The sequence below is a fragment of the Leopardus geoffroyi genome (assembly GCF_018350155.1).
Source record: "Leopardus geoffroyi isolate Oge1 chromosome D3 unlocalized genomic scaffold, O.geoffroyi_Oge1_pat1.0 chrD3_random_Un_scaffold_43, whole genome shotgun sequence".
Taxonomy (NCBI): Eukaryota; Metazoa; Chordata; class Mammalia; order Carnivora; family Felidae; genus Leopardus; species Leopardus geoffroyi.
Window position 1 is genome coordinate 211,852 of NW_025543558.1, and position 14,179 is coordinate 226,030.

General features: G+C 52.0%; 1 pseudogene; it reads left to right on the top strand.

Annotated features, from left to right (window-relative positions):
- Positions 1–688: 688 nt before the first annotated feature.
- LOC123595679 lies at positions 689–9,864 on the top strand (annotated as a pseudogene).
- The last annotated feature ends 4,315 nt before the right edge of the window (positions 9,865–14,179 follow it).

Below are 14,179 nucleotides of genomic sequence, written 5' to 3' on the forward strand. Positions count from 1 at the left end.
CTGCGGTACCGGGAGGGGTCTGTCCCCATGGCCCCTGCAGAGGGGCAGCAGGCGCATGCCCAAGAGGGGTTGTTGCCTCCTTCCTGATGATGTGGCTTCACTTGATGGTGTTTCTCAACATCTCTGACGTTCTGCTTTCTCTTCCCCCCCTGTCGCTTGAGTCCTCGGTGGGAAGAAGTGGCGTGGATTCTGCTGATTCTCCTGCTTGTCTTCCTGCGGCACCTTTCCCAGTCCTGACTTGAGGCCAGCGCTGTGTCCACACCACCCGGTGCGTGGGCAGATTTCAGCGGGAGCAGGGAGGCTCCATCCTGCCCGGCTTCGGTGCTTGCTGGCCCCCGTGCCCTGTCCCTTCTCGGTGCATCTTACCTGACTCCTCTTTGAAGAACATTCATCCGTGTCCTCCCCAGCCCCCTCCCCAGGGAGTCCAGGGAGGTCTCCAGGTCCTCCACGTAGCTGCACTTACAAAGACCGCTTTTCCAAATAAAGTCACATGCACAGGTTCCAGAGATTTGCACATAGACGGGACCACCTCCCCAGTCCACCTGTTTCCGGAGAAGGCCTGCTCTGCCCGGTCCTACCCCGGAGGCATCAGGGTGGGGAGGACGGGCCCAACCCTCCCACGGGGAAGAGGACTCTCGGGTCACACGACAGGCCCTAGACTGTCCGGGAAGAAAGCGGAAGATGGAAAATGGTCAAGAGGACCTCTGGCGTGCATCAGGATTACTGCCGGTTGATGTTCTCACTCGAGCGTGCTGGGCCTCTCCTAGCCACGAGCGTGCGTGTGCCTGCTGGGGGTGAGTGTTCTCTGCTTTGGTAGAAGGCACTGTCAGGGACCCCTGAGACAGGAAGCACTCTGGAAAGGCACTAGGACGTGCGGGGGAGACAGTGATGCAAGAGGAAACCATCCTGCCCACACGTGAGAGGAAGCAGCATCAGGCCTGGATGCCAGGATGCCAGCCAGGCTGGGCTGTGGTGAGGGCCAGGTGCAGGGAGGCCTGTGTCCCACTGTGCCGCCTCCAAGGCCTCCGTCCGCTGTGAGCCATGGGCATGGGGGCCGCCCACAGGGTTTCGGGGCGCACACACCAGAGCACATCCAGCAGTTAGAGGGTAGGTCAGCCTCTCCTGCGCAACCGGTGGCTGCCGTCCCACTTGCTTGGATTGTTTTCAGTGCGTCCGGGCAGCCATCCTTAGAGGAGGAGAACACAACCTTTCTCCACTGGTGCTGAGGGGAGGCCCACAGCCTAGTCTCCGTGCTTCAGGGCCACGGCTCTGGTTTTCAGGCCAGGATGCTCACGGAAAATTAAGTAAAAGCTATGTGTGAACATTTTCAGGAGAATAATAATGTCAATTAATTTAAAATTTTTGAATTAGGGTAGCCTGGGTGGCTCAGTTGGTTGAGCGTCTGACTCTTGACCTCGGCTCAGGTCACGATCTCATGGTTTGTGGCTTTGAGGCCCGCATCGAGCCCTGGGCTGACAGCACAGACCCTGCTTGGGATTCTCTCTCTCCCCTCCCCCACTCACGCAGGTGCTCTGTCTCAAAATAAAGTTAACAAAAATAAGAAATTTTTTTCACTTGTAATTAAAGCAGTGAGTAAGGCATTGTCACATTGCAAAAACACAGGGCTAAGGTTGTCTTAGTCTCCAACATCTTATTTTCTTTTTTATTCATGTTAATTTTCAAACCCACGGGGCTGTGGGTGTGCATTTGGTGGCCCGGCTGCTCAGCCCCCCAAGCTTAGAGCTGTCACACTGTGGCCAGAGAACTTGTTGGGTGGCCTCTGAGAGCCGTTCTCCCAAGCTTCCGTGACCCCGGGCCCTGCTCTTTCAGATGTGGAATATTAGGAAGGCCACACCATGTCCATTCCCCAGGAAGAGGGGGTGCTGATGAGATCCATGGGAGACTGACCCTATTTTGTGGTATGAGTCACCAGTGTCCTTCTGTCTCCCTTTTCCCAAAGGTGATTTTCCTCTTGTTTTCATTTGGCTTGTCTGTGTTTCTTACAATCCCCTGTGTACCCCCTTACAATCACTCCTCATTGACTACACTTTTCTGAATGATGTCAGTGGAAAAGAGCAGAGATGGGGGTCAAGACCGTGAAAGTTTCTGGGCACCATGAGCACATCAAGGAAGAGACTATCTTAATGCTGGTGTGAAATTGGTCTTTTGAAGGGCAGAGACACAGACCAGGGGGAAACAGTTTTCCTGTGAACCCACACTGGCACGACTTGGTCTGTCTTGGGAGCTGATGTTCCCACAACACGTGACTCCGTGCTTCTATACGTGTGTTTGCATAGGTACGTGGTGGCTTAGAATCTCCCATCACAAACAGTTCCTGTATTGATGATTCTAGCATCTTGTCTTCAAGAGCGGAGATTTCATCAAGGGACTCGGTCACCTACGCTCTCCGCAAGTGGGCGTTCCTGCCACACACCATGTCTTTGAATACGTTCCACCTTAAACTCCCCTCCACGACTCTAATTTTCCTGCTTTGTCACTGCGCGTGGGGTATACTGGAGAGCTGCTTTCTAAGTCCCATGTTCTCATGAAAAGCCCCAAATAGGAGAGCCGAGGGATTGTCCCGTGGGAGAGCGGGCCCTGCACCTGACTCCGCATGACCTTATGCAGCCACCTCTCCCGGTGGTGTTTCCTAGTCAGCAAGTGTAGGCAAAAGGAACCTTGAAACTGTGCTCAGACTTTTCTTTACGCTGCACCGGCTTCCGATTGGACCTTCCCGTCCCTACTGTGAGGGACCATCCCTCTCATCTGTTTGGGTCACCTGCGGTGCTTGACTTCCTTGGCCCCAATATCTTTCAGGAAAATGAAGCTGTTCTTGGCTGAGGCAGTGCCAGGAAATCATCCCCAAAAGAGGTGAAGTCTGTAGTGTGGGTATTTTAGACACAAGTGTACGTTCCTCCGTGACTTGCTGAGCCCACACCTTCCACAGAAGCCACGTGAGGATGTCGAGGCCCTGGGAGCCGACTCCCGAGCCGGTGAAGTCACCATCGCTCTCATCGTCGTTTCTGTTCCCGTGGCTTTGAAACATGCTGGATGTTGGGAGAACCCCTGGGACAGTCGTGGGCACCCTGTGGCCGTTCCAGGTGTTGGAGCCGGTTCTACCCCCGTCGCCATTCCCAAGGACACTGGGCAGTGGCCAGGGCTGGTTTGCTTTTTCGCTATACTCTGGGATTGCCATCCAGATGTGTGGACGTGGTGACCCGTGGACAGCCCTGTGGGGTGGCCTTTGTGCCATTTTGTGGTCCCCTGATTGTGACAGCTCTAAAGGCTTCTTGACCTGCCATATTTTGACCACAGCTTGTGATCTGCTTCACTATTCCCAGTGTTAAATGTAGAAAGGGGCTTTAGATGATAAATTCTGATAGTGTCTTGTGTCACCTTCGAATATGTAAGAACATGTAAACCCAGTAGTACTTCAAGTAAAGAGATGCTGTCTAAACGTTTTGCCTCACTGTCTTTGACTAGCGTCCTCAGAGTCTCTGCGATGTGGGATTGTTGACTTGCTTTCCACCTCTGCTATGAGCTGAGGCTTGCAAAAGTGCTTCTCCTAATCCCGCTACCTGATGAAAGAGAACCTTTTCACCATATGAATATAGAAAATTCCAAGTTTCGTACACCTACTGTTGGATTTGGGATGACTCACTGGCCCGGAGCACATTAGTTTCTGTTTTCCCTGTAAACTTGACTCTGAGCCCTACTGACAAGATGGGCCTGGCAGACTAAGGGGAGACTGGCAAAGGCAGGGACTGGGGGTGTGGAGGAATGGGGCCTAGTGGTGTAGAGATCCCACCACGTGACCTCACGTGTCATCTTAGAAGGCACCGACGCCCTCCCACCATTCCCAGTTCTTTCTCTTCTCTTCTCTTCCTTTCCCTTCCCTTCCCTTCCCTTCCCTTCCCTTCCCTTCCCTTCTTTCCCTTCAAGCATACACAAGTTGAGAGAGAATGATTTTTAAGAACACCAGACCCTCAAGGAAAAGAGCTTGAAAGAGGAACAAAAGCCTCTCGTGGTTATGGCAGGAAGTTCGGCATGTGGCAGGACTGGATGGACAAGGTCGGTGTTGGCAGCACGTGCCGGTTCGCTGCGGGCACAGAGTTGGCGAAGTAGGGGCTCAGACTTCTTGCAGAAGAGCTTTGAGTCCATGCAGTGAAGGTGAGATCCTCCTCTGTTGACTGACCTTTCTCATGAGGTGTTCCTACGTTTTAGAAGCTCTTTTAGGATTCTCACGTGTGCCGGGGTGTGGGCAATGTGGCAGAAGGCCTTACTGGGGGGCGGTGGGGGGGCTCTGGGTGGAGGACAGAAGCCCAGAAGCATCTTGAGTGTGGGTGTTGGTGTCACTGCTGCCCCCAGTTCACCACGAGCCTAATATGAGCAGGTCTGCAGACCAGAACCAGATCAGCGACTCTCCTTCACGGCGCAGGCGAGCCTTCAGCCAGCTGGTGCCAGAACCAGATCTGGGGCTGTTCTTCAGTGGGCGGGCGAGGCTTCAGCCAGAAGGTGCTTTGCCGTTCTTCAGGCATTGATGACCTTGACAGAACAGTCTAACCCGGCCCTCTGTATAGAGTCACTTCCCGTGAGTCCGGGAGACAGCACTCACTGAGGACAGTGGGCGAGCCTCCTCTGCCATCCAGCTAGAGGGTTCAGCATGGTTGACTGCACACATCAGCCTTTGGTGGCACTTTGCATCCTCTGTCCTGAGACACCCGGAGCTCGTCCGCTCTATTCCGCGCCCCATGCAAGAGACGACGGTGTAGGGGTTGGTGTGTTACATGTTTCTCCAGGGAGGTACCTGTGTACATTCTGCAGACCTCCCTGTAGAGGTGAATTTCCCAGTTTGAGCAGTGTCTCTTATTCTGACCCAACAGATGTGTGCCTCTGCTCTGCATAGAAGGGCAGCCATCAGCTGATACGGAATTTCGGGTCTATAATTCTAACCTGTCCCTTGTAATTGCAGATGCTGCTCAGATCGGGCTCAGTGTTGCGCCAAGTGCAGAACTGCACCACTGGGTCACAGTGAGCCACGCTGAACTGTGTTCACACAGAGCAGATATTTGGGGCGTCCTAGGGGCACCGCACACCAGGTCTGGAATTTGCCTACGCTGGGGTTGGACCAAGAGTGAGCTACAGGAAACAGACAGGGACGTTTCCTGGTGTGACTGACATTCCCGGAGATATCTAGACAGGCAGAGTGGGGAGTGGAATCATCTTTGGATTCGACAAAGCTGCCTGGTTGCCTTTTGCAGTACAGACAACCCGTCACCCCCGTGTGCTTCGGACAGTGAGGGAAACAGGTAGAGGCCTTTCGTTCCTGAAACGAAGCCTGTGCCCATGGGGTTGTAGGGATTTGAAACGGAGAGAAATTCGTGGTCTGTCTGGGTCTCTGGCTCTGGGTTGGCAAAATGACTCATTGGGGGCAAACAATGAATCTATCAAGGAGAAGCTTGATGGCAGTACCAACAAAGCTGTCACTGCTGGCTTCTCTGCTTCTGTTGTCCTCTCAACACCTCGGGCTCTGGCCTTACTAGGCCCCAAAGCTTCCCTGAGGAGCCCTCCTTCCCGCCAGCCTGTCTGCAGCTGCCTTTCCCCGGTGTCTTCTGCCTGTGGTCCTTCACTCACCCTGGACATTACTGTATTTCCGTGGAGGCTCTCTGGGGCTGGGACCTGTCCTCCTTACGTCGTGCCTGGCCTGGCACTGTGCAGGCGCTCAGCGATATCTCATGAGTTACCAGCCGGTGCAGTGATGGTACCCAGACAGCTGACGGAAATGCCCAGGTGTCTACACCTGGTAGAGTGGGGAGACTGCCCTTACAGATGAATTTGGTGGGGTGCTGCCATGGGCTCACAGCCCCTCTCTCCGTGCCACCCTGCACCTGTAGGCAAGCTTGGCTTCCAGCTCTTCCAGATTGGACCAACTTGTCAGAAATCTAGGTGGCTCAGTCTATCATGTGTCTGACTCCTGGTTTCGGCTCAGGGCATGATCTCACGGTTCCTGGGTTCGAGCACTGCATCGGGCTGTCTGCTGTCAGTGCAGAGCCTCCTAGGGATTCTCTCTCTCTCGATATCTCTGCCCTCCTTGAAATGCTCTGTCTTTGTCTCACGCAAAATAAAAAATAAAGATAAAAAAATGAGACTCAAAAACACGTAACTCTGAAGTTATTTGTAACCTGTCCTCTCTGAGTTGGAAAGAGCCCTGAGATCCCTGGGTTAAGATTTGAGGAGAATGTGATGGAGTCTCGGAGAGCAAAACTCTGCTCAGGCAGGCACGTGTTTGCACGAGTGTGGCCTGGGCAGGTGTGGCAGCCTCCAGGCCCCAGTCTGCACTGCTGTCTGGTATCCTGCCCTTGTCTGCGGGTGAGCCAGTGAGGCGGACCTCATTCCTGCTCTCGCTCCTGGACTCGTTCCTGGCCTTGGCCCAACCCCCTGCCTGGACCATGAGACTTGGCTTCCAGACCACACCCTCCCTGGTGCTGATGCCTAGTTATACGCATGATTTTCTCAGTTGGATCAACCTGTTTTGATTAAAAAAAAAAAAAAAACTTGGAAAAATTGCCACTCTGCATCTCTGGCAGTACTCTTAGAAAAGCTCTCTTACAACTTCTTTCTGCTAAGTTTTGTGCTGGGGAGTCCCTTCCGCAGGCTGTCCTCCAGGGGAGCTTTGTCAGCACTTTTGAGTGGAAGCCTGGAGGCTGTGGGAGGCCAGTGTGCCTCAGGTGTCCAGGCAGCATGGACATCAGAGCAGAGCCGGGGAGGGGAGAGAGTGGCGGGGCTCCGAAGTTTGGAATAAACCTCGCCGCTCTCTCCCTTGAACTGTGCTGACAAGGGCCTCCTGATTTCCTCTTCACCCAGGCTCCTCCTGACCCAGGTATCTTGTAGGGCCCCGGAGAGACCAGGTGGAGGGGTGTCTATGCGCCGTGTCCCAGGCAGTAAGAGGGAAGGTTCAGATGCCCGCACTGGGTCACACATCTGGGCCGTCCACACTGGGGACAGAGCCTGGTGCTGGGAGGCCAGGCAGGGCCGGGGGCTGCCTGGGAGCTCGGTAGTCCATATTTTCAGCTTTGGAGGGTGTGGCACATCTGGCATTTACTGAATTTGGTGGGCAGGTCTCAGAAACGGGCTTATATATAAATGCTAGGTGGGGGCTGCATTCCAGAAGCTTTGTTTACAAAGTGCTGTGGTGCCCGGTGCGGCACGGAGGCTATGGGTGGCTGGTCCCACCGAGGCCAGAGTGGTGGGAAGCCTAGACTTTCCTGCGTGGCACACCCTGTATGTGGATAGAGCGGGCTTTGCAGTTGCAGTTTCTGTGTAGAGTGGTGGAGTGCATGGTGTCGCCAAGAGCGTGAGTCTGTCTCCGCCTGTCGCCGCAAATCTCTGGTCCTCATTCCTACGCCACACGGTAGGCAAGTGCCTCGCTTTACAGAGCTAGTGATTGTATCGCCATCTGTGGGTGCCAGGTGTCAGACTCGGCTGTGGATGGTCCCGGCCTCGCGGCCCTTTCCCCCTGCCCCTCAGATCACAAGCCCCACCTGGTAGGGTCTTGGGTGGCTTCGGGGATCCCTCCTCCACCAGCTTGCACACAGAGCCTGTTCCCAGGAGGAGCCCTGGTGTGGACAAAGGTGGGGGCCTGTTCCCCGAGGACCATGCCCGGGGGTGTCTGATACAGCTGCCATGCCCGGCAGCTGACACCTTTGCTCTGCGACCTGTTTCAGTCAGCTGTCGGCCACGAGTATCAGTCGAAGCTCTCCAAGCACTCGTCCCAGGTCCACTCCATCAGGGGCATTCGAGGCGAGTTTGGTGTCCAGGTGGACAGAGTTGACCAGGTGAGTGAGGCGTCATGGGAACCAGAGTGCAGGTGATGGAGCCCCTCCCTCTAGACCAGGGTATGCACTGGGCCTCTCGAGATAGCGCCTCGACTCAGGCCTGTGGGGTGGCCGTCCAGGTGCAGAGCTTCTAGAAGCCCCCCGCCCCAGTCCCTGACTCTGAGATGATTTGCCAGGTTAAGAAGTGAGAAGAGGAACACTGTTTCTTGTAGAAATCCCCCACATTGGTATCTACAGATCAGATAGACCAGGGACAGACAGCCTTCCACTGCCTAAGACTGTGCCCGTGGGGACCATTTCTAGCCAGCCTCCCTGCATGGTTATCACTGTGACCCGGTGGTGTTCAGGGCAGACATGGCAGAGTGCCGCACACGTGCCCGTTTCCAGGGCTAAGGCCCGGTGTCCTGGCGCCTCTGGCCTCAGTCTCTCAGTCTCGGACTGAGGGTCGTGTATACCCTGTTTTACATCACAGCAGTTGGGTTTTGGAGTTAACCCTCTGTCTGCATTCAGGCTTTACTACGTGTCAGCTGTGGTTCTGCGCTAACTGCCTGTAAAACGGGGCGACGGGGATTCCCGTCTCCTAGGGCCGTGTGCGCAGATGCCCCCCACCATGCCCGTTGTCGTTACTGATGATAGTATTGTTCTTGGAAGAGCTCTTGGAAAAGCAGGTGTGGGTGTGGCGGGAGGGGGTCGCCGAGGGTTGGCATTGTGGGGCTGAGGTCCACGAGCACAACTTGCCATGCAGGGCCTGCGGGTGGCTACCGGTCCACCCGCACTGCCTACTGGGCGTTGCAGAATGTTTCATGGCCGAAAGTTTCCATCCCCAGAGCTTTGGGCGTGACGTAGGCCTGCCTGTGGCTTAGGAAAGCAGAGGTCAAAAAATAACACGGTTTGCGGTTTCAAACCTTTCACATGCATTCTGGGATCAGATGACCCGTTTTGGAGACCTCTAAAAACGTGTTTCCCTTCTGGTGGTAATTGCACTCTGCTGTGGGCTTTGAATAGCAGGGGAAAACTGAGAAACACGCCTCTCAGAAAGGTAAGGCCTGAGGCCAGTCGAGCGGGGGGAGAGGCCAATGTCCCCGGAGGTGGTTTCCTGGCGAGTGCAGTGTCTCCTCTGGGGAAGACTGTGCTCTCCGGGTGCGTGGGTCCTGTGTCACTGCCACGGAAGCTGTCTTTCTGAGCAGTGTTCCCTGGACAGTCGGCTCTGGGGCCCGGTCAGTGAAGAGCTCACTTCCCCCCCGACAATGTAAACCCGAGCCTTTCAATTAATGATGGTTCACTTTGACTGGACACGGGTGCTCTCTAATAGGTCATTGGCTGACCTTTCAGTTGTGCCCATGTTTTAGAACCTTTTTTACCAATGAAAGAGTGTCACCTTCTCAGAGGACTTGATGTGTCTTGAGCAAGCCGGTTACTTCCGCCTCTTGCTTGTCATCAGATGAGCCAGGGCGCGGGTGCTGTGGCCAGGTGTGGGCATTTCCTGTCCCTTTGGAAAGGGATGGTAAGTGCGTAGCTTCCAAAGGGTTCCTTTCCCGAATGGGAACGCGGCTCGTTTCTGCCCCAGGAAGCAGGTGCCCATCACAGGCTTGGGGTCCTCGCTGCCCAGCGCACAAGTTGTAGGCCGAGGCCGGCTCACTGGTGTGTGACCGTGGGTGGTGTTTTCAAACGTGTGCGTCCTGTCCTGGCGACTCCTAATTCCGGAATGTTGCTGTCGTGAGCGATAGACGAGAGACCAGTCCATCGTCGGTCTCTGTCCCCGAGCCCTGTCCAGTCCCCTCAAACTACTCGAGCGACTTTGGCATCAAGTACAGCCTGAAGGCAAAGCACGTGGACAAGAGTGTCGTGGACTTCAATTTCCAGGGCATGACCGAGAAACACGAGTCACAGAAAGGTCAGCCTGTGGCAGCACGTCCTCACCGCTTGGGGCCCCCTCGTGTGGGACGCCTCCTGCGTCCCCAGAACAGGACCCGGGGAGACAGGCCCACATTACACTCACGCAGCCTTTTTACGTGAGCGTGTGAGAGCACTCCTGTCTCTTTCATGGGTATAGGGGGATTGTCGTCCTTCGGATGGCAGCTCAGCCCCAGTCCTGTGAAGGGCCCAAGTCTCCCAAGCTACTTCCTTCTTCTCTGGACCATGGGATCCAGGCGCTATGCAGGATTTGAAGTTAAAAATCTTGTTCTCTTGTGTCATAGACATAAGTGATTATTAAGAAGCGTAAATTTCTAGAAGAGGAATTGCCGGGTCGCAGAAGGTGGAATGTAAAATTTTGGTGGATGCTGCCAGATTGTCCCTGCAGGCACTGCTGGTTTTCCTGTCCCTTGTTAAAATCCCTGCCAGGCATCAGTTATACACTGATGTGTGCATGCGGGGTGTGTTAGAGACGCAGTACCCTCCCGCAGAGGCTGCAGACTGTTGGCTCTTTTGCAATGTTTAATTTCGCGTGCATGTTAAAATGTTCATAAAGATTTTATCCTTTTTAAGTCATCCGTACACACGTGTGCTGCTCAAACATACAACCCCTATATCACAAGTCAATAGCTCGCACAACTGAGTCACCAGGAGTCCATGCACGTTTAAATTTTTGTGTGATTTTATTGGTTTGTTTGTTTATTTATTTATTCATTTATGTATGTATGTATGTGTGTATTCATGCATTTATTTATTTATTTATTTATTTCTAATAAGCTGGGAAACGGCAGAGAGAGGGAGAGAGAGATTTCCAAGGAGGCTCCACACTGTCAGTGCAGAGCCTGACGTGGTGCTTAAACTCGCGAGCCACGAGATCATGACTTGAGTGAAACCAGGAGTCTGATGCTTCACCAAATGAGCCACCCAGGTGCCCGTGCATGTTTCAGGTTTTGAAAATCATTGGCAACCGTTAACAATAGAGAGCTCACGTATTAATTAAAAACCCAGAGATCTTTAAAAGATGAATTAAACCCCACGACTGGAAACACCACCAGCTCGGCATTTCCCCAGGGAAGCTGCTGGTGCTCCCGCGGGACACTTCCAGTCACTGGCCTGCCCGTCTGTCGCGAGGCGGTGGACTTGGGCCTGGAGTGCGCATCCCCTGCCTGCTACCCGTGCCCCTCTGCCCGCCGTGCACCCTGCCGATCAGGGCCTTCTCTTGGATCTTCTTCAGTGCCGTTCAGACTCTCTCCCCGACGTGGCACGGAGGAGTAGAAACCGCCTGTGTAAAATACACCACACTATTTCACTGCATTGTTTCTGACAATGAGTGGAAGCTGGGCTTGCTGCCTCGGTTGGCTCTACTGTTCTGTAGCAGACAGTCATCCGAAAGACACGGCAATAGCAGCATCAAAGGTCTGTAGGGCAGGAACCACACAAGCTGCCTGAACCTCTTGGGCACAGACGGCACACTGGGCTGGAGTCAAAATGAGGCTCATAAGAGAGCCCCAGTCCAGGCCACATGGAGTAAGTGGCACAAGTATGTTTTAAAGTGCCCGTGGGAAAAGGGCTGTGATGGACATGCAGCTGAACCGATTGTTGCAATTCTTCTCCTATTGGAAAGAGCAGGCCTTCGTGGACCTATTGCCCATGTTGCTTGACGACGGAAACAGCTGGAATCGACCAGCCTTATGGGGTTCCTTCATGTATTCTCTTTTGCATGGGGGCGAGGACTTTGTCAGAACTGGTCGGTGAGGTTTTTAGAGGCTCCACATCCTCCCACCCTTTGGAGGGAGGGAGAGTATCTGTTGTCTGCAAAGTCACCAAAGGCACAGGCTGACTGTCAAAAAGCTCAGGTCTTTCCTCTATTTGGGGTAATTTGACATCTGTATAGACATCCTCTGAACTCAAGGGGAGAGGGTCAGTGTCAACAGTGGACCTAGCGAGGATGACCTCAAGGGGAACGTGACCCCCTCAGAACGCTCAGCTTTAAATGTTTTCCCTGCTTGTTCCCGATTGTTAAGACCACAATTTCCTTGTGTGGGGAACCAAAGGCAGTAGTGCTGGGGAATCATTCATGATTTCAGGATTGCTTTCTGATTGGGGATAGCGTTGGCCACATTTTCCAATGTCTGTAAACTACGAATGAGTGGTTTCTGTCGTGGGGAGAGACAGTTTCCATAATGAATTTCTCAAAAGTCCGTGGCAGCGAATCCTAAGAGAGTTTCGCTTTATCCCTTACCTTTTCCCTGTGCTTCTTTGTTTCTTCAATTCCACATATGAGTGAAAGTATCGCATGGGATTTTTTTCTCACAGACTTATTTCGCTTAGCAGAATACTAACTACTTCAAACATGTCCCTGCAAATGGCAAGTATTCATTCCTTGTTTTTGCTGATATATATACACACATATATATATCACTGATATCTATGTATACATATACATGGATATGGATATATGGACATATATATATGGATATATATGATTGATATATATATATTCATATATATGTCTGTATATATCCATATACATGTACTTATGTATATATATCAAAATATATATCCATATGTGTATTCATTTATATCCAAACATATGTGTATACATATATTTATATATCCACATATACCCATATGTGTCTATACATATTTATATACATAAATACATACTTATACATATATATCCATGAATATATCCATGAATGTATCTACATCTCTATATGTTTATATGAATCTATAGATATATAGATATATGTAAACATATATATTTATTCATATATCAATATATATCTATTATATAGATATAAATATAGATATAGGTATAGATATAGATATAGATATAGGTATACATCTATCTATAGGACACAGATGGAGGTAGAGAATATGATGGTATGTGAAATAAGTCAATCAGAAAAAGGCAAGTACCATCCAGTAATTTTACTCATATGTTTAATTGAAGTAACAGACAAGCAAATGGAAACACTGAGAGACAGAGTGAGACAGAGAGAGAGAGAACAGACAATCAAGAAACAGACTCTTCAGATTAGAGAACAATCTGATAGTTCCATAGGGGTGGTGGGATGCACTGGGGGGTGGTGAAATCGGTGATGGTGTTTGAACGGTGTCCTTGTCATGATGAACACAGAGTGATCTATGGAATAGTAGACCCGAAAGTCATGTAACTCTTCACATTAACTACCTGGCATTAAAGAAACAAAAACAGAAAAGACACTGTGAAAAAGCAAGACAATTAAATGAGGACCTATCCACTCATTGACTCGGTGAATTACATGAGAACTCAGTTATGGCACTCTTGCCATGCCTGCCGTGGGCTAAGACTAACTTGGAGGAAGTGACAATATCTTCTAAGGCACATAGGGCTTTGACACTGCTATTGTGGTGTCTTTGGAATGACCGTCGGCTACAGGGCAGTATTCCCAACCAAGGCAGCAAGGCCAGCTTCCAGTCACTGTCAATAAATCCATGCACTGAAATTGGACGGGTGTATTTTCCACAGGCCATCCACAATATAGGCACTCTGACTCTCTCTCTCACTGTTTCTCCCTATACACTCTGCTTACTCTACCTGTATGTGTGGGCTTCTCTCTCATTCATTCCCTGGATTAAGAACTAGGATGATGAGAGCAAACGGTCTCTGGCTAGTCTACCTCCGGATGAAGATTTGAAGGAAACTTCCCGAGCAGCTGCCGAAACCCCTTTTGTTTCAGGGATCTTCCCTGTCTTCTCTTGCCTGACATGGACTGCCTGATTTCCCTTTTGGAAAACCAAACCAAGCCAAACAAAAAAACAAAACATGGTGTCTGCTCATCTAACTGAGCTGACACGCTTTAGAACCACGTGAAGCCTTTTCTCTGCCCTCTGTGCCTCTGTTGGCCTTCAGGCAGACACCTCACCTTTTCTGCCTTCTCTTTCCCCCTCCTCCTGTTTCTGCACCACCTGGGGGGCAGCCTGTCCTGCAAACCAGCCTGCAAACCAGCCCTGGCCACTGCCCAGTGTCCTTGGGAATGGTGACGGGGGTAGAACCGGCTCCAACACCTGGAACGGCCACAGGGTGCCCACAACCGTCCCAGGGGTTCTCCCAACATCCAGCATGTTTCAAAGCCACGGGAACAGAAACGACGATGAGAGCGATGGTGACTTCACCGGCTCGGGAGTCGGCTCCCAGGGCCTCGACATCCTCACGTGGCTTCTGTGGAAGGTGTGGGCTCAGCAAGTCACGGAGGAACCTACACTTGTGTCTAAAATACCCACACTACAGACTTCACCCTCTTTTGGGGATGATTTCCTGGCACTGCCTCAGCCGAGAACAGCTTCATTTTCCTGAAAGATATTGGGGCCGAGGAAGTCAAGCACCGCAGGTGACCCAAACAGGTCAGAGGGATAGTCCTTCACAGTAGGGACGGGAGGGTAAA